The sequence below is a fragment of the Schistocerca cancellata genome, chromosome 4 (genome assembly GCF_023864275.1).
Source record: "Schistocerca cancellata isolate TAMUIC-IGC-003103 chromosome 4, iqSchCanc2.1, whole genome shotgun sequence".
NCBI lineage: Eukaryota > Metazoa > Arthropoda > Insecta > Orthoptera > Acrididae > Schistocerca > Schistocerca cancellata.
Window position 1 is genome coordinate 292,300,894 of NC_064629.1, and position 26,466 is coordinate 292,327,359.

Genomic DNA, 26,466 nt, shown 5'->3' on the forward strand with positions numbered 1-26,466 from the left:
TTACCAAGTTAAAAGATATGTGAAAGATGTTTTATTCACCAATTAGGGAGAAAATCTGTATCATTGCCAGATTATTGCAGCTGTCAATGAGAAAGAATGTTACAGAGCGCTGTACTGGAGTAAAAGGAACTTGTTCATGTGGTGATCCAAGAGGGCGCGACGGCGCAAGTACATTCATAAGATGTATATGGCTTTTCATGTAGGAAAAAGTGCATGAGATTTTCAGATTTAGTTCTGTTGAATGATTATGATATTAATCTCCACTTAGAAACAATATAATCAAGCTGAAGTCACTACTACATAATCAGTTCTCTTCGCCAAAGCTCACCAATGTATTGAAAATACCTAATACAAATAGGGATGTTTAGAGGGTCATCAGGAACAATTTGAAATCCTGCTGAACTTTGTTTTATATTGTGTTCTTTGTCATGTAAGTAGATACATTTTGTAGGCTCTAGCTCACTGTCTGAATATAGAAATATGTTCTATATTTTATAAGTAACCTAACTGATTTTTTAGAAATGCAGGATATTTGATTACCTTAACAAATTTTAAAATGTTAACTAAATATGTAATTTTTACAATAACTCAACGAATTATTATAACCAACTGATTTATTACTTCATTACTTAATTTACAACATGATTGAAACACAGTAACATTTATTATTTAACAAAAGTACATTAGTTGTAAAAATTCACATTGTGAAGGTAAGTAAATAAATTGAATGGATTAGTTAACACAAGTAAATTACTTTAAAAAATCGTATTATGAAGGTAAGTAAAAAAATTTACAAAATATATTCCTTAAGAAAGTACATTATTTTAAAAAAATCACATGCTGAAGTTAAGTAAATAAATAAAATATATTAGTTAAGAAAGTACATTATTTAAAAAAATTATATTGTGAACATAAGTAAATCAATTAAAATATATTAGTTAACAAAGTACATTATACTAAAAATTTTACATTGTGAATGTAATTAAATAAATAAAAAATGTATTAGTTTACAAAAGGAAATTATAAAAATTTATAGAGTGATGGTAAGATAATAAAATGTATTAGTTGAAACAAAAGTACATTAGTTTAAAAATTTTAGATTGTTAATGTACGTAAATAAATAAAATAAAATATTTAACAATAGTAAATTATAATAAAATTTTCAGTTTTTATTTTTTCTATCTTTCTAATAATGTTTCGGAAATATATATAAACACTTTTATAAATTTTTATTTAATTATTTTATGTAGAAGCAAATGTTAATAATTCAAGATTTTCAGTAAGTATTCTATGTTGTGCATCAAATGTGTGATTTTACATTTTATAGAATCTAGCTCAGTAGATCATCATTAAAGTAAATTCTGTATGTTATATGTAACATAACAGATTTTTTAAAAATTCATGGTATTTGATTAACTTAACTGATTTTAAAAAGTTTACTAAATTCATAATTTTCACAACAACCCAATTATTTATTATAGTTTACTGATATATATATAACTATATTATTCAATTTACAACACGATTTAAACACAATAACATCTGTAATTTAACAAAAGTACACTATTTTTAAAAAATCACATTGGAAAGGTAATTAAATAAATAAATAAAAAAAATGTGTTGGTTAAGAAAGTACATAATTTTTCAAGAACACATCGTGAATATAAGTAAATTAATAAAAATATATTACTTAACAAGCTGCATTACTTTAAAAATTATGCATTGTGAATGTAAGTTAATTAATAAAAATGTATTAGTTAACAATAGTAAGTTATAAATATTTACAAAGCCATTGTGAGGTGTAAAAACAAAAGTACATTATTATAAACTTTTAGATTGTAAATGTAAGTAAATAAATGAAATAAATTAGGTAACAAAAATTAATTATTTTAAAATTTTCAGTTTTTTTTTCTTCTTTCTTAAAACGTTTCCGAAAAGTAAATAAGCATGGAGTTGACTCTTTTATAATTTTTTTGGTTTTCATTATTTTATGATCAAGCAAATGTTAATAATAAAAATTTTCAGTAAGTATTCTATGTTGTGCATCATATAGCTCATCAGAAAAATAAATTCTGGATGATATAAGTAACATAACAGTGTTTTTAAAAATTCAGGATATTTGTTTAACTTCACCAATTTTAAAACATAACGAAATACATAATTTTCACATTAACCCTATTAAAATTATAACCTACTGATTTATAACTTAATTACTAAATTTACAACACGATTTAAGGATTATAACACTTATAATTTTAAAAAAGTACACTATTTTAAAAAAATAAATCTGTGAATGTAAGTAAATGAATAGGATGTATGAGTTAACACGAGTACATTACTTTCTAAAAATCACATTGTGAAGGAAAGTAAATAAATAAATAAAATGTATTAGATACCAAAGTACATAATTTATAAAAATTGACAATGTGAAGTTAAGTAAATAAATAAAATATATTTCTAAAGAAAGTAAATAATTTGAAAAAAATCACATTGTGTACATAAGTAAATTAATAAAAATTTATTAAATAACAAAATGTACTTTATTTGAAAAATTTTACAATGTGAATGTAAGAAGATAAATAAAAATTGCATTCATTAACAAATGTAACTTATAAAAATTTTCAAAGTGATTGTAAGGTAATAAAATGTATTACTTAAAACAAAAGTACATTATTTAAATAATTTTCGATTGTGAATGTAAGTAAATAAGTGAAATAATACTGATTTTTAAAAATTCAGTATACTTGATTAACTTAACAGATTTTAAAACTTTAACTAAATGCATAATTGTTACAATTACCCAATTAATTATTATAACCTACTGATTTATAACTTACTTACTTAATTTACAACACGATTTAAACACAATAACACGTATAATTTAACAAAAGTCTACTATTTAAAAAAATCACATTGTGAAAGTAAGTAAATAAATAGAATGTATTAGTTAACATATGTATATTACTTTTAAAAAATCACATTGTGAGGGCAAGTAAATAAATAAATCCCCCCTGCGGGTTCGGTGATAAAAATAGGTCGTAGGATGCAACTAAAAGGGTCTCAAACGATTTGGCCTTATGTGATGGTACCCTGTTGGGTTTGACCTGTATATGTCAAATTTTTTCCGAAGAGCGAGCCAATTGGGGAAGGGTGCCTTACTTGGTGCATTGTGTCCATCTTGCGTTGAGATCTTTCACCAGCTTATTCGTTGTTGCATTGCCTGCCCCCTTGATGGTGGGGGGCACTTCACTCCCTGTTGCTCCTGCTCCAACTACTTCAGGAGAAACACCCCCCAACCATTGGGGACATCAGTTCCCCCTTCCAAGCCGGAGAAGAGTAAGACTTGGGGACCTCCCTTCGCAAATTCCGACCGGTTTAAAAGTGGACACCCGCAAGTGGCTCAAACAACCACCGGTCGCTGGTCATAGAGCCTCACCGTCGTCGTCCATCCCTGAGACTGACCCAGTGAATACCTCCCAGCCTGAACCACCGAAGGCACAGCGAGATAAGCTGAGAAAGGGAAAGGTTCCCAAGAATCCTGACATTGCGGTGGCACCCGTCCCACCACTTCCTACAAGCTCAGTGTCTGAGGACGAGGTCGAGATTCTGGCATCTGCTGAAGACCTGGATCTCGCTGGTCCCTCAGACGCCATGGATGTCTCTCACGCTGGTACTGAATCGGTGGCAGCGGGTGAACAAGTGGCGTAAAATGCCTTCCCAGTCCCTTTCTGAGCCATGGATAATATCATCCTCCAGTGGAACTGCAGCAGTTTCTTCCATCATCTAGCTGAGCTCTGACGACTTATCAGCCTTCACCCTTTCTTCAGCATTGCTCTACAGGAAAAATTGGTTTCCAGCTATGCGAACCCTTGCCCTCCGTACTTATCGCGGTTATTATGAGAACTGGGCAGCTTATGAAAGGGTGTCTGGTAGCGTCTGCATCTCTGTCCTTCACTCTCTTCTTAGCGAGTCCGTCCCTCTCCAAACACCTTTAGAGGCAGTCGCTGTACGGGTGTGGACGCCAAAGGCTGTTACTGTCTGCAGTCTGTATCTTCCACCGGATGGTGATGTCCCACAGCATGTCCTGGCTGTGCTGATTGCCCAATTGCCACCACCTTTCTCGCTACAGGGCGACTTCAACGCTCCTAACCCTCTGTGGGGTGAGTCAGTGGCTACAGGTCGAGGTGCCATCGTTGAGAATGTATTGGCACAGCTCGACCTCTCCCTTTTAAACGATCATCACATTTCAGTGTGGCATATGGAACATACTCCACCATTGTCCTTCTGATCTGCAGCCTTAGCCTCTTACCGTCTGTCCAATGGAGTGTGCATGACGACCTGAGTGGCAATAACCACTTTCCGATCCTTCTGTCACTGCCACAATGTCACTCTCCTGGACGCCCTTGCAGATGGACTATGAATAAGGCTGACTGGGATTTGTTCTCCTCCATTGCCACAATTGAGCTTCTTTCTAATGAAGCCATTGATGCAGTGAAGCACTCGGTCACCACCGGCACCGTTACGGCCGCAGAATCTGCCATTCCCCTTTCTTCTGGGTCGCCTTGGCGACGGACTGTGCCTTGGTGGTCGCCTGAGATTGCTGAGGCGATTAAAGATCGCTGGCGCGCGCTCCAGCGTCACAAGCGGCATCCATCTTTAGAAAACCACGTCGCCTTTAAACGGCTCCGTGTGTGGGCCCGCCACATTATTCGCCAACACAAGCAGGAGTGTTGGGAGTGGTATGTGACCACCATTGGCCTCCATGTCGCTCCATCGCAGGTCTGGGCCAAGATTAGACGCCACTATGGCTATCGGACCACTGTCAGCGTCCATGAGCTCTCACTGAATGGAGCAGTTTGTATAGATTCCGACGTCATTGCCAACCGCTTGGCAGAGCATTTTGCTCAGAGTTATACTTCTGCGAATTATCCACTGGCCATCTGCTCTATTAAAGAGCAGATGGAATGTCGGCGGTGAGAACGTCTGTCTCAGCGTCCTTGTATGCTGACGACTTCTGCCTTTGCTATAGCTCTATTGGCATTGCAGCTGCTGAATGTCAGCTGCAGGGCGCTATCCGCAAGGCGCAGTCTCTCGCTGTAGTGCATGGTTTCCAGTTTTCGTCAGCCACGACCTGCGTTATGCATTTCTGCCGGCGACGCACTGTTCACCTGGAGACGTGGCTTTATCTTGACGGCGAACTTCTTGCTGTGGTTCAGTCATGTATGTTTTTGGGTGTGGCTTTCGATGCCTGGTTGACTTGGTTACCTCATATTCGGCAAATTAAACAGATGTGTTGGCGGCGTCTAAATGCTCTGCGATGCTTCAGCCACACCAGCTGGGGCGCCGACCGATCTACTCTGTTACGGCTCTACCAGGTGTTAATCCAGTCTTGTCTGGATTATGGAGGCCTGGCTTATAGTTCAGCATCCCCTTCAGCACTGCAAGTGCTGGACCCAATCCTTCGCAGTGGGATACATCTTGTCACTGTTGTTTTCCAGACCAGACCTATGAACAGCTTACTTGTGGAGGTAGGTGTCCCTCCACTGCAGCTATGGTGCCACTGTTTACTGGTTTATGCTGCCCATGTTTTTAGCTTGCCCGAGCATCCAAATTATCGTCTTCTGTTCCCGCAATCAGTCGTCCATCTGCCAGAACGTCGGCCCCGGTCACGTTGTACGATCACGGTATGTGTCAACGAGCTTCTCTCCGGGCTTGGGGTTTTCCCTGTTCCACCTCTTTCTGGGTCCCTTTGCGTACACCCCCGTGGTGTTCCTCGCCCTTGCCTTCGGCTCGACTTAGGACAGGGCTCCGAAGGACTCAGTCCTACGGAGGCCTTCCGCCGCCGCTTTTATTCTATCCTAGCCACGTGTCAGGGTTCTGGCATTGTACACACTGACGGTTCGATGGTTGCTGGTCAGGTCGGTTATGCTCTAACTCTAGGGGACCATTATGAACAACGATCCTTGCCGGCTGGCTGCTGCGTTTTTACTGCTGAGCTGATCGCCATATTTCGTGCCCTAGAGTATATCCGCTCATGCTCAGGTGAGTCTTCGTTATCTGTAGCGACTCCCTGAGCAGTTTACAGGCTATCGACCAGTATTTCCCTCGCTCTCGTCTGGTGATTGCTATCCAGGAGTTCCTGCATACTCTTGCCTGTTGCGGCCGCTCTGTGGTCTTTGTGTGGAACTCCGGTCATGTAGGTATCCCGGGCAATGAGGATGTTGACCTCCTGTCCAAAGAGGCCACTATTAAACCATCTCTGGACATTGGCCTTCTGGAGACTGATTTGCAAGCTGTCTTACGCCTCAAAGTTTTCGCGCTTTGGGACGCTGAATGGCGTGATCTGCCGGCGCCCAACAAACTCTGTGCTATCAAGGAGACGACGACTGTGTGGCGCTCCTCCTTGTGAGTCTGTCGTCCTCTGCAGACTGCGCATTGGGCTCACATTGGTGATGCATGGCCACTTATTGCGCTGTGAGGACACACCTCTATGTCGCTGTGGCTTGGCATTGACAGTGATCCACATTTTTTGGACTGTCCACTTTTAGCTGTGCTCAGGCAGTCGTTTGCGCTGCCTGATACGATCCCTGCGTTTTTAACTGATGACACTGCTATAGCGGGCTTAGTTTTGCGTTTTATTCGGGCAGGGGCCTTTATCGCTTAATGTAAGTGTTTGTCTTCTTGTGTTGATTCTGGCCTATGGACTACGGTTTTAGTCTGATGAGTTTCTCAGTGGTTCGATTTTCCTTTTTTGTCTCTATGGTCGGCCAACCGGCGTCACACTCTGAGTGATTTTAGTTCATCTTGTCTAGTCTTTGTCTAAGTTACTCTTGTCCTGTGTCGTCAGTTGTCTCCATTATTTGTTTTTACTCTGTGTAAGTGTTTTTAAGTTTTGGAACAAGAATTCAATGACCGTAGCAGTCTGGTCCCTTTAATCCCCCAAACCAAAGAAACCAAATAAGTAAATTAAATGAATCAGTTAAGAAAGTACATTATTTATAATAAATGACATTTTGAAGTGAATTAAATAAATAAAATACATTAGTTACGAAAGTACATTATTTTAAAAAATCACATAGGGAACATAAGTAAATTAATGAAAATATATTAATTAACAAAGTACATTATTTTCAAAATTTTACATTGTGACTAAGTAAATAAATAAAAAATGAATTAGTTAACACAAGTAAGTTATAAATGTTTACAAAGTGATTGTAAAAAAATAAAATGAATTAGTTAAAACAAAAGTACATTATTTTAAAAATGTTAGATTCTAAATGTAAGGAATTAAATAAAATAAATTAGTTAACACAAGTAGATTATATTCAAATTGTGAAGTTAAGTAAATAAACAAAATATATTAGTTTAGAAACTACATTATCTTGAAAAAATCACATTGTGAACATAAGTAAGTTCATGAAAAAATATTATATACGAAAGTACATTATTTTCAAAATTTTTCATAGTAACTGTCATAAATGAATAAACAATGTATTTGTTAACAAAAGTAAGTTATAAAAATTTACAAAGTGATTGTAACCATATAAAATGTGTTAGTTAAAACAAAAGTATGTTATTTAAACTTTTTAGAAAGTAAGTAAAGAAATAAAATAAATATGGTAAAAATAAAAATTTCAGTTTTTGTTTTTTTATCTTTCTTAAAAAGTTTCAGAAATGTATGGAAGCTAGATTTAACATTTTTGTAATTAATTTAAGTGTTTCATTATTTTATTTAAAAGCAAAAGTTAATAATTAAAAATTTTCAGTAAGTATTCTATGTTGTGCATCATATGTGATATTTTACATTTTGAAGATTACAGCACACTAGCTCACTATTAATACCAATTCTGAATTTTATAAGTAACTTTACCAATTTTTTAAAAGTTCAGCATATATGACTAAAATAACCGATCTAAAAACGTTAACTTAATATGTAACTTTTACAAAATTCGACTAATTATGATAACCAACTGTTTTATAATTTAATTACTTAATTTACAACATGATTTTAACACAATAACTTGTATAATTTAACAAAAGTACACTATTTTGAAGAATAACATTGTGAAAGTACTTTTAATAAATAGAATGTATTAGTTAACACAAGTAAATTACTATTAAAAATCACTTTGTGAAGGTAAGTAAATAAATAAATAATAATTATTAGTTAACTAAATACATAATTTATAAAAAATAACATTTCAAAGTTAAGTAAATAAATAAAATATATTAGTTAAGAATTTACATTATCTTAAAAAATCACATTGTGAACATCAGTACATTAATGAAAATATATTATTTAAGAAAGTACATTGTGTTAAAAATTTTACACTGTAATTGTAAGTAAATAAATAAAAATTGTAGTAGTTAACAAAAGTAAGCTATAAATATATACAAAGTGATTGGAAGATAGTAAAAGAATTAGTTAAAACTAAAGTACAATATTTTAAAATTTTAGATAGTGAATGTAATTGAATCAATAAAATAAATATTTCGACAAATGATAATTATATAAAAATTTTCAGTTTTGTTTTTCTATCTATCTTAAATGTTTCAGAAATGTATAGAAGGATGGAGTTAAAACATTTATAATTTTTTAAGGTTTTCATTATTATATGTTATAGGAGAAGTTATTAATTAAAAATTTTCAGTAAGTATTCTATTTGTGCATCGTATCTGAGATTTTACATTTTGTGGATTCTAGCTCACTAGCTCATTATTAAAATTAATTCTGTATTTTATATGTAACTTAACCGAATTTTATTAAAAATTCAGGATATATGATTAACATAACCGATTTAAAACGTCAGCTAAATACATAACTTTTACAAAATTCAACTAATTATAATAACCACCTTATTTATAACTTAATTACTTAATTTACAACATGATTTGAACACAATAGCATGTATAATTTAACAAATGTACAATATTTTTATAAAATCACATTGGGAAAGTAAGTTAATAAATAGAATGTATTAGTTAAGACAAGTAAATTAATATTAAAAAACAATATTAAAATAAATAATTAAAAAATGTATTAGTTAAGAAAGTACATAATTAAAAAAATGACATTGTGAAGTTAAGCCAACAAGTAAAATATATTAAATAATAAAGTACATTACCTTAAAAAATCTTATTGTCAACATAAGTAACTTAAAGAAAATATGTTATTTATGAAGTACATTATGTTTAAAATTTTAATTTGTAATTGTAAGTAAATAAATAAAAAATGTTTTAGTTAACAAATGAAACTTATAAAAATTAACGAAATGATTGTAAGACAGTAAAATTTATTAGTTAAACAAAATTACAATATTTTAAAAATTTTTGATTGAAATGTAAGTAAATAGAAAAAAAATATGTTAACAAATGTAAATTATTTTAAAATTTTCAGTGTTTTTCTATCTGTCTAAAAACATTTCAGAATTGTATATAAGCATGAAGTCAACATTTTTATAAATATTTTATGTATTTCATTATTGTATACAGCTTCAAATGTTATCAATTAAGAATTTTCCGTAAGTATTCTATGTTGTGCATCATTTGTGAGATTTTAGATTTTGTAGATTCTAGCTCACTTATTAAAATTAACTATGTATTTTATAAGTAACTTCACCAATTGTTTAAAAATGCAGGAAATATGATTAACATAACTGATTTTAAAACGTTATGTAATTACATACCTTTTACAAAATTAAACTAATTATAATAACCAACTGATTTATAACTTAATTACTTAATTTAGAAAACGATTTTACACATTAACATGTATAATTTAACAAAAGTACACTACTTTAAAAATCGCATTGTGGAAGTATGATAATAAATAGACTGTATTAGTTAATACAAGTAAATTTCTATTAAAAAATAACAAATTTGTAGGTAAGTAAATAAATAAAAAATATGTATTAGTTAAGAAAGTACATTATTTATAACATATGACATTGTGAAGTTAAGTAAGTAAATCAAATATATTAATTAAGAATGTACATTACCTTAAAAAATTAATAAAAATATATTACTGAAAATAATGGTTGAAATTATAATTAATTAGTTAAATTAATGAAAATATATTAACGAATATTAATTAAAATAAATACTAAAATAATTTAATTACTTAAAATAAATTAATGAAAATATATTAGTATTAATCAAATGAAATTAATTAAATTAATGAAAATATATTATTTATGAAAGTACATCATGTTTAAAATTTTACACTGTAATTGTAAGTAAATAAATAAAAAATCTAGTAGTTAACAAAAATAAATTATAAATATTTACAAAGTGATTGGAAGATAATAAAATGTATTAGTTAAAACAAAAGTACAATATTTTAAAAATTGTAGATTTTGAATGTAAGTGATTAAATGCAATAAATATTTTAACAAATGATATTTTTATAAAAATTTTCAGTTTAGTTTTTCTATCTTTCTTAAAAATGTTCAGAAACGTATAGAAGTATGGAGTTAACTCTTTTATAATTTTTTAAGATTTCATTATATTATGCAAAAGCAAAAGTTGATAATTTAAAATATATTGTGGGGAGTATAGGGGCTATGTAATTAGGTTGTTTAGGTTTATTTATTGGTAACACCACATAGCGCTCTGTATGAAAATCACTGGCTGTGGTGTGTGCAGTCTGAAGCTGGTCAGCATTGTTGCAATAAATAATTAATTAAATTAATGAAAATATATTATTTATGAAAGTACATCATGTTTAAAATTTTACACTGTAATTGTAAGTAAATAAATAAAAAATCTAGTAGTTAACAAAAATAAATTATAAATATTTACAAAGTGATATTTTTATAAAAATTTTCAGTTTAGTTTTTCTATCTTTCTTAAAAATGTTCAGAAACGTATAGAAGTATGGAGTTAACTCTTTTATAATTTTTTAAGATTTCATTATATTATGCAAAAGCAAAAGTTGATAATTTAAAATATATTGTGGGGAGTATAGGGGCTATGTAATTAGGCTGTTTAGGTTAGTTCGAGTAATGAAGATATTTGTAAGGTAAGTGATTTGTGAAACGATAGGTTAATTTAGTCAGGGCCATTCTCTTCTGTAGCGTTGGGAAGTTGGCTGTTAACAGCACGTAGCGTTCCACAATTGGAGGTGAGCTGCCAGCAGTGGTGGATGTGGGGGGAGAAATGGCAGAGTTTTGAAATTTGTAGGAATGGATGTCATTAACTGCTATATATATTATGACTCTTAAGGTAAATACATTGTTTGTTCTCTATTAAAATCTTTCATTTGCTAACTATGCTTATCAGTAGTTAGTGCCTTCCGTAGATTGAATCTTTTATTTAGCTGGCAGCAGTGGCGCTCACTGTATTGCAGTAGTTCGAGTAATGAAGATATTTGTAAGGTAAGTGATTTGTGAAACGATAGGTTAATTTAGTCAGGGCCATTCTCTTCTAGGGATTACTGAAAGACAAATTCGTTGCGCTAAAAAAAGAAAAATACTGTGTGTCAGTTTAAGCAAAGTCGTGTATAATTTTCCTAAGGGGACGTTTCAATAGTAAGTATTCTGTGTTGTGAATCATATGTTAGATTTTACATTTTTTAGATTCCAGCTAACTAGCTCATTATTAAAATTAATTCTGTATTTTATAAGTAACTTAACCGATTTTTTAAAAATTCAGGATATATGATTAAGATAACCGATTTTAAAACGTGAACTAAAAACATATTTTTACAATAACCCAACTAATTATAATAACCAACTGATTTCTAACTTAATTTAATTTACAACATGATTTTAAGATAATAACATGTATAATTTAACAAAAGTACACTATTTTTAAAAATCACATTGTGAAAGTAAGTTAGTAAATTGAATGTATTAGTTACTACAAGTAAATTACTATTAAAAATCTCTTTGTGAAGGTAAGTAAATAAATAAAAAATATATTAGTTAAGAAAGCACATTATTTATAAAAAATGACAAATTGAAGTAAATAAATAATACATATTAGTTAAGAAAGTACATGATCTCAAAAAAAAAACACATTGGGAACATAAGTAAATTAATGATTTATATTATTTTGAAAGTACAGTATTTGAAAAATTTTACATTTTAATTCTAAGGAAAGAAATAACAAATGTATTAGTTAAAAAAATAACTTATGTAAATTTACAAAGTTTTTGAGTTTTTCATTATATTATGTAAAAGCAAAAGTTATAATTAATAATTTTCAGTAAGTAACTTTGTTGTGCAGCATATGGGAGATTTTACATTTTGTAAATTCTATCTCACTACATCATCATTAAAATTAATTCTGTATTTTATAAGTAACTAAACCGATGTTTTAAAATTTCAGGGTATATGACTAACATAAACGATTTTAAAGCGTTAACTAAATACATAACTTTTACAAAATACATCTAATTATAATAACCAACTGATTTATAACTTAATTGCTAACATACAACATGATTTTATTGCAAGAATTTGTATAATTTAACAAAAGTACTATATTTTAAAAATCACATAGGGAAAGCAAGTTAATAAATAGTATGTATTAGTTAACACAAATTACTATTAAATATCACATTGTGATGGTAAGGAAATAATTAAATGAAATTGATTACTGAAAAAAGTACATTACCTTTAAAAAATCACATTGTGAACATAAGTAAATTAAATTCAACACATTTATTAATATTTTATTTTTTCATTGTTTTATGTAAAAGCAAAAGTTAATAATTAAAAATTTTCAGTAAATATTCTATGTTGTGCATCATATGTAAGATTTTACATTTTGTAGAATCTAGCTCAATATCTCATTATTCAAATAAATTCTGTATTTTATAAGTAAGTTAACCGATTTTTTGTTCATTCACGATATTTGATGAACATAACCGATTTTAAAATGTTAACTAAATACATAGTTTTTACAATAACTCAACTAATTATAATAAACTACTTATTTATAATGTAATTATTTAATTTACAAAACGATATTAACAAAATAGCAAGTATAATTTTACAAAAGTACACTAATTTAAATAATCACATTGTGAAAGTAAGTAAATAAATGGGATGTATTCGTTAACACATGTAAAATACTATTAAAATCACATTGTGAAGGTGGGTAAATAAATAAGAAATTACTAGTTAAGAAATGACATTATTTTAAAAAAATGACATTGTGAAGTTAAGCAAATAAATAAAATATATTACTTAAGAAAGTAGATTACCTTAAAAAATCACATCATGAAAATAAGTAAATTAATGAAAATATATTATCTATGATGTACATTTTGTTTAAAAATTTATATTGTAATTGAATTTAGATAAAAGAAATGTAGTGTTTAACAAAATTAAGTTACAAAAATTTACAAAGTTATTGTAAGATAGAAAAATTTATTAGTTAAAACAAAAGTACAATATTATAATAATTTTAGATTGTTAATGTAAGTAAAGAAATAAAATAAAGTTGTTAACAAATGTTAATTAATTAAAAATTTTCAGTTTTGCTATCTTTCTAAAGATGATACAGACATGTACAGAAGCATGTAATTAACACTTTTATAATTTGAACACGATTTTAAGACAATAACATGTATAATTTTTCAAAAGTACACTGTTTACAAAAACGACATTGTGAAAGTAAGTTAATAAAAAGAATGTATTAGTTAACACAATTAAATTACTATTAAAAATCACATTGTGAAGGTAAGTAAATAAATAAATAATGTGGATTAGTTAAGAAAGTACATTACCTTAAAAAATCACATTTTGAACATAAGTAAATTAAAGTCAACACTTTTATAAATATTTGATGTTTTCATTATTTTATGTAAAAGCAAAATTAAAAATTTTCAGTAAGTATTCTATGTTGTGCATCATTTGTTAGATTTTACATTTTGTAGATTCCAGCTCACTAACTTATTATTCAAATAAATTCTGTATTTTATAAGTAAATTATCCGATTTTTTAAAAATTCAGGATGTTTTATGAACATAACCAATTTTATAACGTTAACTAATTACATTATTTTTACAATTATTCAACTAATTATAATAACCAACTGATTTATAAAATAATTACTTAATGTATGACATAATTTTAACACAATAACATTTATAATTTAACAAAAGTACATTATTTTTAAAAACCACATTAAGAAAATAAGTTAATAAATAGAATGTATTAGTTAACACAAGAAATTTACTATTAAAATATTAGAATGTGAAGGTAAGTAAGTAAAAACAAAACGTTTTAGGTAAGAAAATACTTTATTTATAAAAAATGACAATGTGAAGAAAAGTAAGTAAATAAAACATATTAGTTTAGAAAGTACATTATCTGAAAAAACCACATTGTGAATATAAGTAAATTAATGAAATATATTATTTTGAAAGTACATTATTTGAAAAATTTTACATTGTAATTTTAAGTATTGGAATAAATAATGTATTAGTTAAAAAAGTAACTTATATAAATTTACAATGTGATTGTAAGATAATAAAGTGTATTAGTTAAAACAGAAGTAAATTAGTTTAAAAATTTTAGATTGTGAATGTAAGTAAGAAATAAAATAAATATGTTAACTAATGAAAATTATATAAATTTTCATGTTTTGTTTTTCTATTTTTTCCTAAAATCCTTCAGAAATCTATAGAAGGATGGGGTTACTACTTTTATAATTTTTTAAGCTTTTCATCATTTTATGTAAAAGAAAAAGTTAATAATTAATAATTTTCAGTAAGCAACTATGTTGTGCATCATATGTGAGATTTTACATTTTGTAGATTACAGCTCACTAGCTCACTATTAATACTACTTCTGTATTTTATAAGTAACTTAACTGATCTTTTTAAAAATTCAAGGTACATGATTAACATAACCGATTTTAAAACGTTAACTAAATACATAAGTCTTACAAAATTGAACTGATTATAATAACCAACTCATTTATAACTAAATTATTTAATTTACAAGACGATTTAACACAGCAATACGTATTATTTAACAAAAGAACATTATTTCAAAAACACATTTTTATGATGCGTAAATAAATAAAATGTGTTAGTTATCAAAAGTAAATATTTTTAAAAAAACACATTGAGAAAGTAAGTAAACAAATAAAGCGTATTAACAAAGAAAGTAGAATATTTTTAAGAAAATACATTGTGTAGGTAAGTAAATAAACAAAATGTATAAGCTAAGAAAGCACATTATTCTAAAAAATCTCATTGTGAACATAAATAAATTAATTAAAATGTATTAGTGAACAAACTACAATATTATAAAAAATCACATTGTGAAGGTAAGTAAATAAATAAAGTGTATTAGCTAACGAAAGTAAATCACAATAATTTGATGATGTGACTGTAAAATGATAATATGTATTACGTAAAACAAAAGTAAATAATTTTAAAAACCTTAGACAGTAAATGCTAAGTCATGAAATTCATAATTTCTATTTAAAAGTTTCTTCATTCCTTTTTTATTTCAAGTTCATTTGTCCTTTTTCAATTATCTCACAATTAAAATCATCAATTAATTTCGAATAGCTATTTGGTAAAATAACTTTAAAATCATTATTGAGTTCTAGACAAAGTTGTTCTCCATATCTAGTATTTAAATATCCTCAGTTCATAATATTATGTGGTACATTTACCTCTAACTCATTTACTTCATTAATTTCCTTAGAAATACTTATATTGTTGAATTTTTCATTAAAGTAGTTTGCATATATATAGATAAACTTTTATTAGTTTAACTGACATAAATTTGTAGTTTTTATCCAACATTTTTAAAAATTTGTAATTTTGATCTTATATCTAAATGTTTAATTGAGGATTACTCTTTTTGATTTTTTATAAAAGTAATAAAAATTATTTCCTAAAGATGGAGTACTTTAACGAAATGCAGACTATACTAAATGATACTTTTGAACTAATTGAGCAATCTGAAGAGGATATTGTTTTCCTATTTGTTTAAGTAAAGAAAATAATAATCAATTTGTTAAAACAATCTGCAATCATAAATTTCATAAAGAATGTATTGATACATGGTTCATGGGAAAAGAAAATTGTCCATTGCGTAGAACTATTATTAAAAATAAACAACCAACATTAGCTAACATATTGGCTGCACTTGCACCAATAACTATAATCCGATCAGTTGCACTGTGGTTGAATCCTATATTATGATTAGAATATATGTTAAAAAAATTTTGCTGAATATTATTTTAAGGACAATTAGGACAAAATGAAAGTGAACAACATTCAAAATTATTATTAACAATGAATAATGAAGAATAATCTATATCTACAATTCATAATTAAGAAGCTGTAACTCAAGAAACATATATATCTACAAAAAATGTAAAAGTAATTAAGGATTAATTTGTTTTTACATAAGTCCTTCACATAAAGATAGATATAATAATAAATTTAAGAACTGTACTTTAGAATATATTAAGAATAAGAAAGCCTTAATTTTGTTATATATTTAATAATAATCCTTTGTGATGAATTACACAAATTTATAGAAATGCAATTGTAAAATCGAATCCAAGAGATTGAAATACAATTAAAGATTACTAGGTTGAAAAGGCATTTGAAAACTGTTTACAAACTATAAATTTTGAAAATAGTATAGATAAACTTGACCCTAATCATTTCTTAACTGCAGTAGGCCGCCATGCGCTTCTAGGGGCTATAGTCTGGAACTGAACAACAGCTACAGTCGCATGTTCGAATCCTGCCTCAGGCATGGATGTGTGTGATGTCCTTAGGTTAGTTGTTTAATTAATTCTAAGTTCTATGCGACTGATGACCTCAGGATTTAAGTCGCATAGTGCTCAGAGCCATTTGAACCATTTTTGAACTGCAATAAAAACCAAAATCAGTAAGGAATATTTGGAAGTATATCATGGTTTAAAGATAAATTTTAATTTATATTGTGAATATAAACTACAAACAAATGAAATAAATGAAAAATTCAAACAATTTGGACAACAATCACGAAACTATACTAACTAATATGACGGAAAAAGGTTTTAGTAAGAAATTTCACAAAGTAAATGAGATATTTTAGAAAAAATATCTGTGTTTCAAGAACAAGGATCAGGATGCAAATTAAATAAAATTATTGGTTTGCAGGTAGCAATTAATAAATCTATTCCACTAAAAGGATCATCTTATATTGATTTACCAAATGTAACTGAAATGTGAAAAATAATGATCAAAAAATTTTTCTGTGGCCTATAATATCAGCTTTGTATCTTGTAGATACAATACTGAAAGAATAACAAAATATAAAGATGTTGGTCTCACTCTTGATAAATAACTTGAAAATAGTGAATTTCCAGTAGTAGATGATCATATTCCAAAAATAGAAAATATAATTAAAGTATCAATCAATGTTTATTCATTTGATGACGATGATAAAAAATACTATTTTATCCATTAAAAATTACAAAATGTAAAAAGGAAAAACATGTAAATCAAATTTATTTCAATAAAGAAAATAATTCACACTTTTGTTAGATAAAAACTTATGTACACTTGTACCAAGCCAAATCAATAAGTACTATAATTTATTTGTGATTTATGTTTACTACATTAAAGAAAAATAGTAAAGAAATATGAGATAATCATACAAAATTGTTTTAATAAAAAACCATTAAAAGTTGAAATGCCAAGTATAGGCAAATATGTATATTTAAATAATTATTAACATACACAAATGGTTTCAATTGCAATTATTCTGATTTTGTAAGTTTACTTTTAAGCATTGACAATTGTCAACCAAATCCAGAAAACAATATAGAACGAAATATCAAAAGCATGAACCAAGTGGATTTTGTTACAACATAAAATAAATATTTCGAAATTGTAAAGATGCTGTTGTTTATAGAGGACCAAATTGTCATAAAAATTATTGAATGTATAAAAGAAGAAGTTGAAGAAATTGGAAAAATTTATTCTCAAATTAATGAAACAAAACCACTTACATTTGAGGAAAATGAAGTACACAATAATTCTTAAGTTTGAACATTATGTAAATACAATCATACAAAAGTAATAAAAAAGTTTGTCATCATGATCATCTAACTGGAAAATATATTGCACCATTCTGCAATAATTGTAATTTAAAACTACAACAACGCGATTTTGTACCTATATATTAACATAATTTATCTGATTATGATTCTCATCTTTTAGTAAAAGAACTTGGTTACGATAATAAAGAAATAAAACTAATACCAAACAATTATAATAAATAGATTAGGTTTGGAGAAGAAATAAATACTTTGAGGTTAGCCAACGACATTGCAATTCTATCAGAGACGGGATAAGACCTGGAAGAGCAGCTGAATGTAATGGACAGTGTCTTGGAAGGAGGATATAAGACGAACATCGACAGAAGCAAAATGAGGATAATGGAATGTAGTCGAATTAAATAATGTGATGCTGAGGGAAGTATATTGGGAAATGAGATACTTAAAGTAGTAAAGGAGTTTTGCTATTTGGGGAGCAAAATAAATGATGATGGTTGAAGTAGAGAGGATATAAAATGTAGACTGGCAATGGCAAGGAAAACATTTCTCAAGAAGAGAAATTTGTTAACATTGAGTATAGATTTAAGTGTAAGGAAGTCTTCTCTGAAAGAATTTCTATGGAGTGTAGCCACGTATGGAAGTGAAACATGGATAATAAATAATTTAGACAAGAAGAAAATAGAAGCTTTCGAAACGTGGTGCTACAGAAGAATGCTGAAGATCAGACAGGCAGATCACATAACTATGAGGAAGTACTGAGTAGAATTGGGGAGAAGATGAATTTGTGGCACAACTTGACTAGAAGTAGGTATAGGTTGGTGGGACACATTCTGAGACATCAAGAGATTATCAATTTAGAATTGGAGGGAAGTTCAAAGGGTAAAATTCAGAGAGGGAGATGAAGAAGCTCACACAGGATAGAGTAGCTTGGAGAGATGCATCAAACCAGTCGTTGGACTGAAGACCATAACAATAACACTTTGTAACTATGAGGAAGTACTGAGTAGAATTGGGGAGAAGATGAATTTGCGGCACAACTTGACTAGAAGTAGGTATAGGTTGGTGGGACACGTTCTGAGACATCAAGCGATTATCAATTTAGAATTGGAGGGAAGTTCAAAGGGTAAAATTCGTAGAGGGAGATGAAGAAGCTCACACAGGATAGAGTAGCATGGAGAGCTGCATCAAACCAGTCGTTGGACTGAAGACCATAACAATAACACTTTGAACCGATCACATGGTTAATAATGTAATTTATATTTTGATGCTGTCATACACTGGAAGTCATGGAATACTTGATGTTCCCAACGCTAGGTGATACATTTTATAAATCAGGTGACATATGGTTACTATCCTTTCACACACTGACACTGGTCGTTACTTAAAACAATTCTATAGGTTATCTTTCCATATAAATATTCAGGTCTGGCTTATAGCTTTCAGACACTGATGACTTACGATGTAAGGCAGTCGTTATACCTGACACGCCAGCAGTCGATGGAGTATTCTGTTTCTATTCTTTGTGCAATTTTGTGTGTACCTCAAGTATATTTCTGTTAATGTGATGTTTAAAGAATGTAGTTTACCTGGTGATATGTCATGTACTGTATATAATATTTTATGTCTGTTTGTATGTCCTTAATGTCTTATTTGGTCACTAGCTTTTTTTGTACATCACATCAACTAAGTCTGGCATGCCACAAATATAAATAATGTGCCTATGATATGTGCTATTCAGGATCTTAAAGTCTTTGGATAACTAATACTCTGTGACAACAAATTACCAGTTGCTGTCAGTTACCATATGGTTGTAGGAAATTTGTGCAGTAGTATTTTATCTTAAAGTGAGGTGTGTGAAGTGCTATTTATACACAGCAATGTATACAGACAATGTAGTGCTCTTCCATATTGGTTTTACAGATGCTTGACAATGACAAGAAGTGGAAATTAGCTAATCGCACAAATGAATAAAAATCACCTAACAGCCTCCTGCGGTCCGTGTTTACGTTTATTATCCTTGCTTTTTAATTTCAACTGCTTCCTTAACAATACTGTCTCATCAGCTGGAAGTGAATCTCCATGTTGTTATATTCCATAGCATTAAAAGTGCCAAGACAATGTTCTGCAACACCCTATTTGCTCGGCTGTTCTCAGCATGTGACACTTATGCTCAGTACACTAGTCCTCCACGGTCCTCACAGTCTGACCAACAATATATAACACACCAAAACTACATGGGAAGTGTAGACATCCATGTTATGCAAACCAAGACCATCCTTAACGAAACCAAAATGGTGCCTAATCAGCTGTCTTAGACGATGCAGCTTTATCCACGCTAGGGAGAGATTTACATTTTGCATCGACACCCAAGTGTTTGCGAGTGGTTGATATTAGTAGTTCTGTTGAACAGGCTGTATTTGAACTACCTCCTGAGGCTTCAGATCAGGACGGAGTCACGTCGTGTGCTGACTGAGGCACATCCACTCCGGGCTATAACAGCAGCAGAGAGCTGCTTTACGTTCAATTAGAGTTGATCTGTATATCGTTATTTTCCCTGTGGACAAGGACAAAGCTATAGTAGTTCTGGACAACCAGGATTAGTTCAAAAAGTGCATTGTTTACTGTCTGATGAAGCGCAGAAAAAAAGTGTTTAGAGTGAGACTAACAGTCTACTGAAGAAACGTTTCTTGCCGCAAAGACTGCCCCTACCCTAATATTTATTGTGCTTATTTCCCTAAGGTATAAGGAATTCTGAATACCAACAAAGAAGGGATTACTTTTCATCCGATTGCGAGTAACACTGGGGCCTCCATTATACCATGTAGTAAAACACCTAGCTACACTGTTAAGCTCCTAGCTTGGTCGATATGAGCGTCTCATAAAGAACTTGGTGGATTTCTTACGTCGATTAAAGGAAATGTGTAGGAATGACTTATATTCTAGTAGCCGCACAGAGTGGATGCACTGTTTGAGGCGCCTTGTCTAGGACTGCACGGCCCCTCCCACTGGAGGTTCGAGTCCTCCCTAGGGCATGGGTGTATGTGTTGTTCTTAGCATAAGTTAGTTTAAGTTAGTTTGTGTAAGTCTAGGGACGGATGACCTGGCAGTTTGGTCTCTTAGGATTTCACACACATTTGAACATTTGATATTCTAGTAAGTTCTGATGTGGTCTCTCTCTTCACTAATTTTCCTGTCTGATATGTTACAGTTAATTGAGTTTGGTTTGGCACTGAATTAACGAGCATATTTGACTTCTATTTAGTTGTTATTCAGTGACCAGTACTATGAGCAGAGAAATGAATTTGCGATGGGGAGCCCGTTGTCAACTATTATTGCAAATTCCTTTATGGAAGATTCTGAGAAATGTGTCTGGAACAACTTTTTAGAACGCCTGAGTTTTCATTTCATGATGGAGGTGGAAAAAGAAGGCTGCTTTCTCTTCCTTGATGTACTGAACAGGAGGAAGGTTGATAGTATGTTGTGACATGATGTTCATAGGAAGCATACTGAGACTGACTCGTGTCTACAGGCAGGTACTTGTCACCACCTGGCTAAAAGTGAAGAGGTACTTTATGCCATAGTTCACAGGGCCCATGTCATTTCAGACCCTGAGAGTTTGTCAGCTGAGTTAACGCATCTTGAGGTCACCTTTCGTCAGAATGGATACAGTGAAAGACAGATCAGGGGTACGTTTTACCAGGTGACTGGTGGTAATACCGTGTTGGCACCAAGGTCTACAACCTTTCTTCCTTAAGCTGGGAGCATTTCTAACAAGACTGCTCATATTTTGAGGAAATATGACGTGAAATGTGTTTATCAACCTCCAACTAAGTTTAGGTTCCTTTTAGGTCCTGTTAGGTGTGATTCAGACAGGACTAGTGTACTGAGCATGAGTGTCACACACGCTGACAACAGTCGAGCAAAATTGGCTATTGCACAACATTGAATTGGCATTGGTCATTCTATGGAACACAACAATATGAAGAATTTGACATGCACTTCCAAATATTGGGATATTGTTATTCTGGAAGCAGTTGAAATTAAATTATAAAGTAACCTTGAAAACAGAGTTGGCAGTTACTGCTTAAATTCTGCATGGAATCCTGCACTCCCACTTGTCAAAGACAGAGGGACAGAATTAAAGCTACGCCACACATAGTTAAGTAAATTTCACTATCGATAACTTCTGTCATAAATCATCTTTGATTGAGTGGTGGCACTAGTGTTTACAGTGTGTATGTGTGTTATCTTTCTGGAACTGCTCTGCATATCTCGGTTTTAAATGCCTTTGTACAGTGCTTACTTCCCGCAGCTTTTCCTTGAAAATGGGATGCTGGTCACCTGTTGGAATTTCGCCCATTGTCGATTATGTCAATTCCCTGCAGTCCCTTAAGTTATTTTAATCATGTATTTATGTTTATTCAGTTTGCCTTTGAAAATTATTATAATTTGGAAGTAGTCACGATTCAATATAATTATTACGAATTTCTTTACAGTTTTTTTTATAATCATTAGTGGTGTGAGGTGTAGTGACTTTACATAATGACTAAAACGGTTTAAGGGTAGCATGTAGCTTCTTACAGAGATGAGTTATGGTTCAAATGTGACAGATTTGTTCTTTACAAAGAAGTAGTTACAGCTGTGACCAAACTATGTTGCTGATATATAGACGATGAAAAAAATAAGCCGTCAAATCACTTTTACTTGGGTATGATGGTCAAAACGTCTTTTTTCACACAGACCTCCCATATGTTAATAGTTTAAAATAAATTAACTGTGAATTTAGATCGAGAACACGGCATCTCTTTTTGAAGTCCCAAATATCCTAGTGACAGCATCGAAATCTGGCAAACAATTGTATTATCAAGTCAAAAGATATGTGAAAGATGTTTTATTCACCAATTAGGGAGAAAATCTGTATCATTGCCAGATTATTGCAGCTGTCAATGAGAAAGAATCTTACAGAGCGCTGTACTGGAGTAAAAGGAACTTGTTCATCTGGTGATCCGAGAGGGCGCGACGGCGCAAGTACATTCATAAGATGTATATGGCTTGTCATGTAGGAAGAAGTTAATGAGAGTTTCAGATTTAGTTCTGTTGAATGATTATGATGTCAATGTCCACTTAGAAACAATATAATCAAGCTGAAGTCTCTAGTACATAATCAGTTCTCTTCGCCAAAGCTCACCAATGTATTGAAAATACCTAACACAAATAGGGATGTTTAGAGGGTCATCAGCAACAATTTGAAATCCTGCTGAACTTTGTTTTATATTGTGTTCTTTGTCATGTATCAAGATACATTTTGTAGGCTCTAGCTCACTATCTCAATATTGAAATACATTCTGTATTTTATAAGTAACTTAACTGATTTTTTCAGAATTCAGAACATTTGATTACCTTAGCCAATTTTAAAACGTTAACTAAGTACGTAATTTTTACAATAAATCAACTAATTATTTAACCCACTGATTTATTATGTCATTACTTAATTTACAACATGATTGAAACACAGTAACATTCTGAAGGTAAGTATATAAATTGAATGTATTAGTTAACACAAGTAAATGACTTTTAAAAAATCGTATTATGATGGTAAGTAAAAAAAATTATAAAATATATTCGTTAAGAAAGTACATTATTTTTAAAAAAATCACATAGTGAAGTTAAGTAAATAAATAAAATATATTATTTAAGAAAGTACACTATTTAAAAAATCATATTGTGAACATAGTTAAATCAGTTAAAATATATTAGTTAACAAACTACATTATATTAAGTATTTCATTTTGTGAATGTAATTAAATAAATAAAAAATTTATTAGTTAACAAAGGGAAATCATAAAAATTTACAAAGTGATGGTAAGATAATAAAATGTATTAGTTAAAACAAAAGTACATTAATTTAAAATTTTTAGATTGTTAATGTAAGTAAATAAATAAAATAAAATAGTTTACAAAAGTAAATTATATTAAAATTTTCAGTTTTTATTTTTTCTATCTTTCTAATAATGTTTCAGAAATATATATAAACACTTTTATTAATTTTTATTTAATTATTTTATGTAGAAGCGAATGTTAATAATAACAGATTTGCAGTAAGGATTCTATGTTGTGCATCATATGACAGATTTAACATTTTATAGAATCTAGCTAAGTAGCTCATCATTAAAATAAATTCTGTATGTTATAAGTAACATAACAGATTTTTTAAAAATTCATGGTATATGATTAACTTAACTGATTTTAAGGCGTTAACTAAATACATAATTTTCACAATAACCCAATTAATTATTATATCTTACTGATATATATATATATATATATATATATATATATATATATATATATATATATATATATATACTGTATTATCCAATTTACAACACTATTTAAACACAATAACATGTGTAATTTAACAAAAGTACACTATTTAAAAAAAATCACATTGTGAAGGAAAGTAAATAAATAAATAAAATGTATTAGATACCAAAGTAAATAATTTATAAAAACTGACATGGTAAAGTTAAGTAAATAAATAAAATATATTAGTTAAGAAAGTAAATAATTTGGAAAAATCACATTGTGAAGGCAAGTAAATAAAAAAATAAAAAGTGTTTGTTAAGAAAGTACATTATTTTGAAAAATTCCCATAGTGCAGTTAAGTAAATAGACAGAATATATTAGTTAACACAAATAAATCACTTTTAAAAAATCGCATAGTGAAGGTAAGTAAATAAATATATGAAATGTAGTATTTAAGGAAGTACATTATTTAAAAAATCAAATAGTGAAGATAAGTAAATAGATGATATATATTAGTTAAGAAAGTAAATTATTTAAAGAATCACATTGTGAACATAAGTAAATTAATGAAAAGATATTATTTAACAAAGTACAGTATTTTAAAAATTTTACATTGTGAAACTAAGTAATTAAATGAAAAATGTATTAGTTAACAAAAGTAAATTATTAAAATTTATTTACTGATTGTAAGACAATAAAATGTATTAGTGCAATCTGAATGCGTTCCTATAATCTCAATGTTAAGTTGATGTGAAGTTTGTTTTAATTATGCCCCTGGATAAGCAATGGTAAATGCGATCTGACTGCGTTCCTATAATCTCTTTTGTGTCTTAAATAATACGTACTTCACCACCACCACCAAGAAACAAACCTAACAATATGCAAAAAGACAAATAACCAATAACGAATCGTAAGCAAAAATGCGCGGATGCTCAGTGGATGGCAAGAACACGATCCAACAATTATTTCTGAACTTTACTGCCGCTGCTGCAAGTTGTACAATACCGTCTACCAGTGTGCTGGGTCTGTCGATTCTGCTGGGGCGACAACTGCAGCTGCGAAGTGGCTGATTTAAGATAAGTCTCTCAAATATCTCGAGCAGAATAAACCACTCAGAAACTGCTAATACCACAAGCCCTATATTTCCTCTAAATGGTATACAACACTTTCAAGACTGGCTCAACAACCTTTAAGGTGCAGCCTAGAGTGTCTTTTACTAACGTGCAATACCAGTATGATAGCTCTGTGCACTGGTTAACTACGTTCGATGGCGACTGCCAGCCTATAAGGCGGAATCAACTGCAATTATACTAGTAGTCAATGCAATGCCTATCGTGGACATTGATATCCTACTGTAGCTGCAGACTCTAGATCGTACACAGCACAGTAGTCAGAATCTAAGTCCCTATCTCCGAGCTACCGAACTTTGCGACTGTCCGCTTTCATGGCACAAGACCCTCTTCTGCCTCACTTGCACGATGCTCTTGCCGCCAAACTCTAATCAGCCAATCTCGATGCTGCAAAGGCCTCCCACATCTCCCTCGCAGAGCCATACAATTTCTCCACCTATCCAAAACTTTCTCTGTTCAAACAGCCCGCGTTGACCCTCAGCGTTTCCCGTACTTTCTTATGAACTGCCCAATCAGAGCTCAGCCCATTTGCTACTAAACCAGCGCGCGACTGGGTGGCGCCAGCGATTATGTTGGAAGCTCTCTGTCTGCCCGACATTTCCCCTCTCTCTCTCACCTGGCACCCCGGCTGCATTCCTTTCAATGCTTGCAGTCGCTGGCCGCATCCCCTGGGACCCCGGCTCGTGCACAATGCTCTTCCGGCGCTCGCCGGCCTTCGCCTCCCCGGCTGAGCCCAACCACTCCTCAGTTCCACTGGCAAATTTACTTTGCTTACACCTATAGCATGCAACTAAATATTATTATTACCAAAGCCCGTATTATTTCAGACATGTGTTTAATCATCACATATCTCTCTTTCTAATCCTCCTAATAAAACTAATTAACCATTATATGGGTTTATTTACTCCAAATATGCAGAATAATATGCGAAATAAATGTCACAAATGAAAGCCACCTTTCAGAATGTATTAGTTAACACAAGTATATTAGTTTCAAAAAA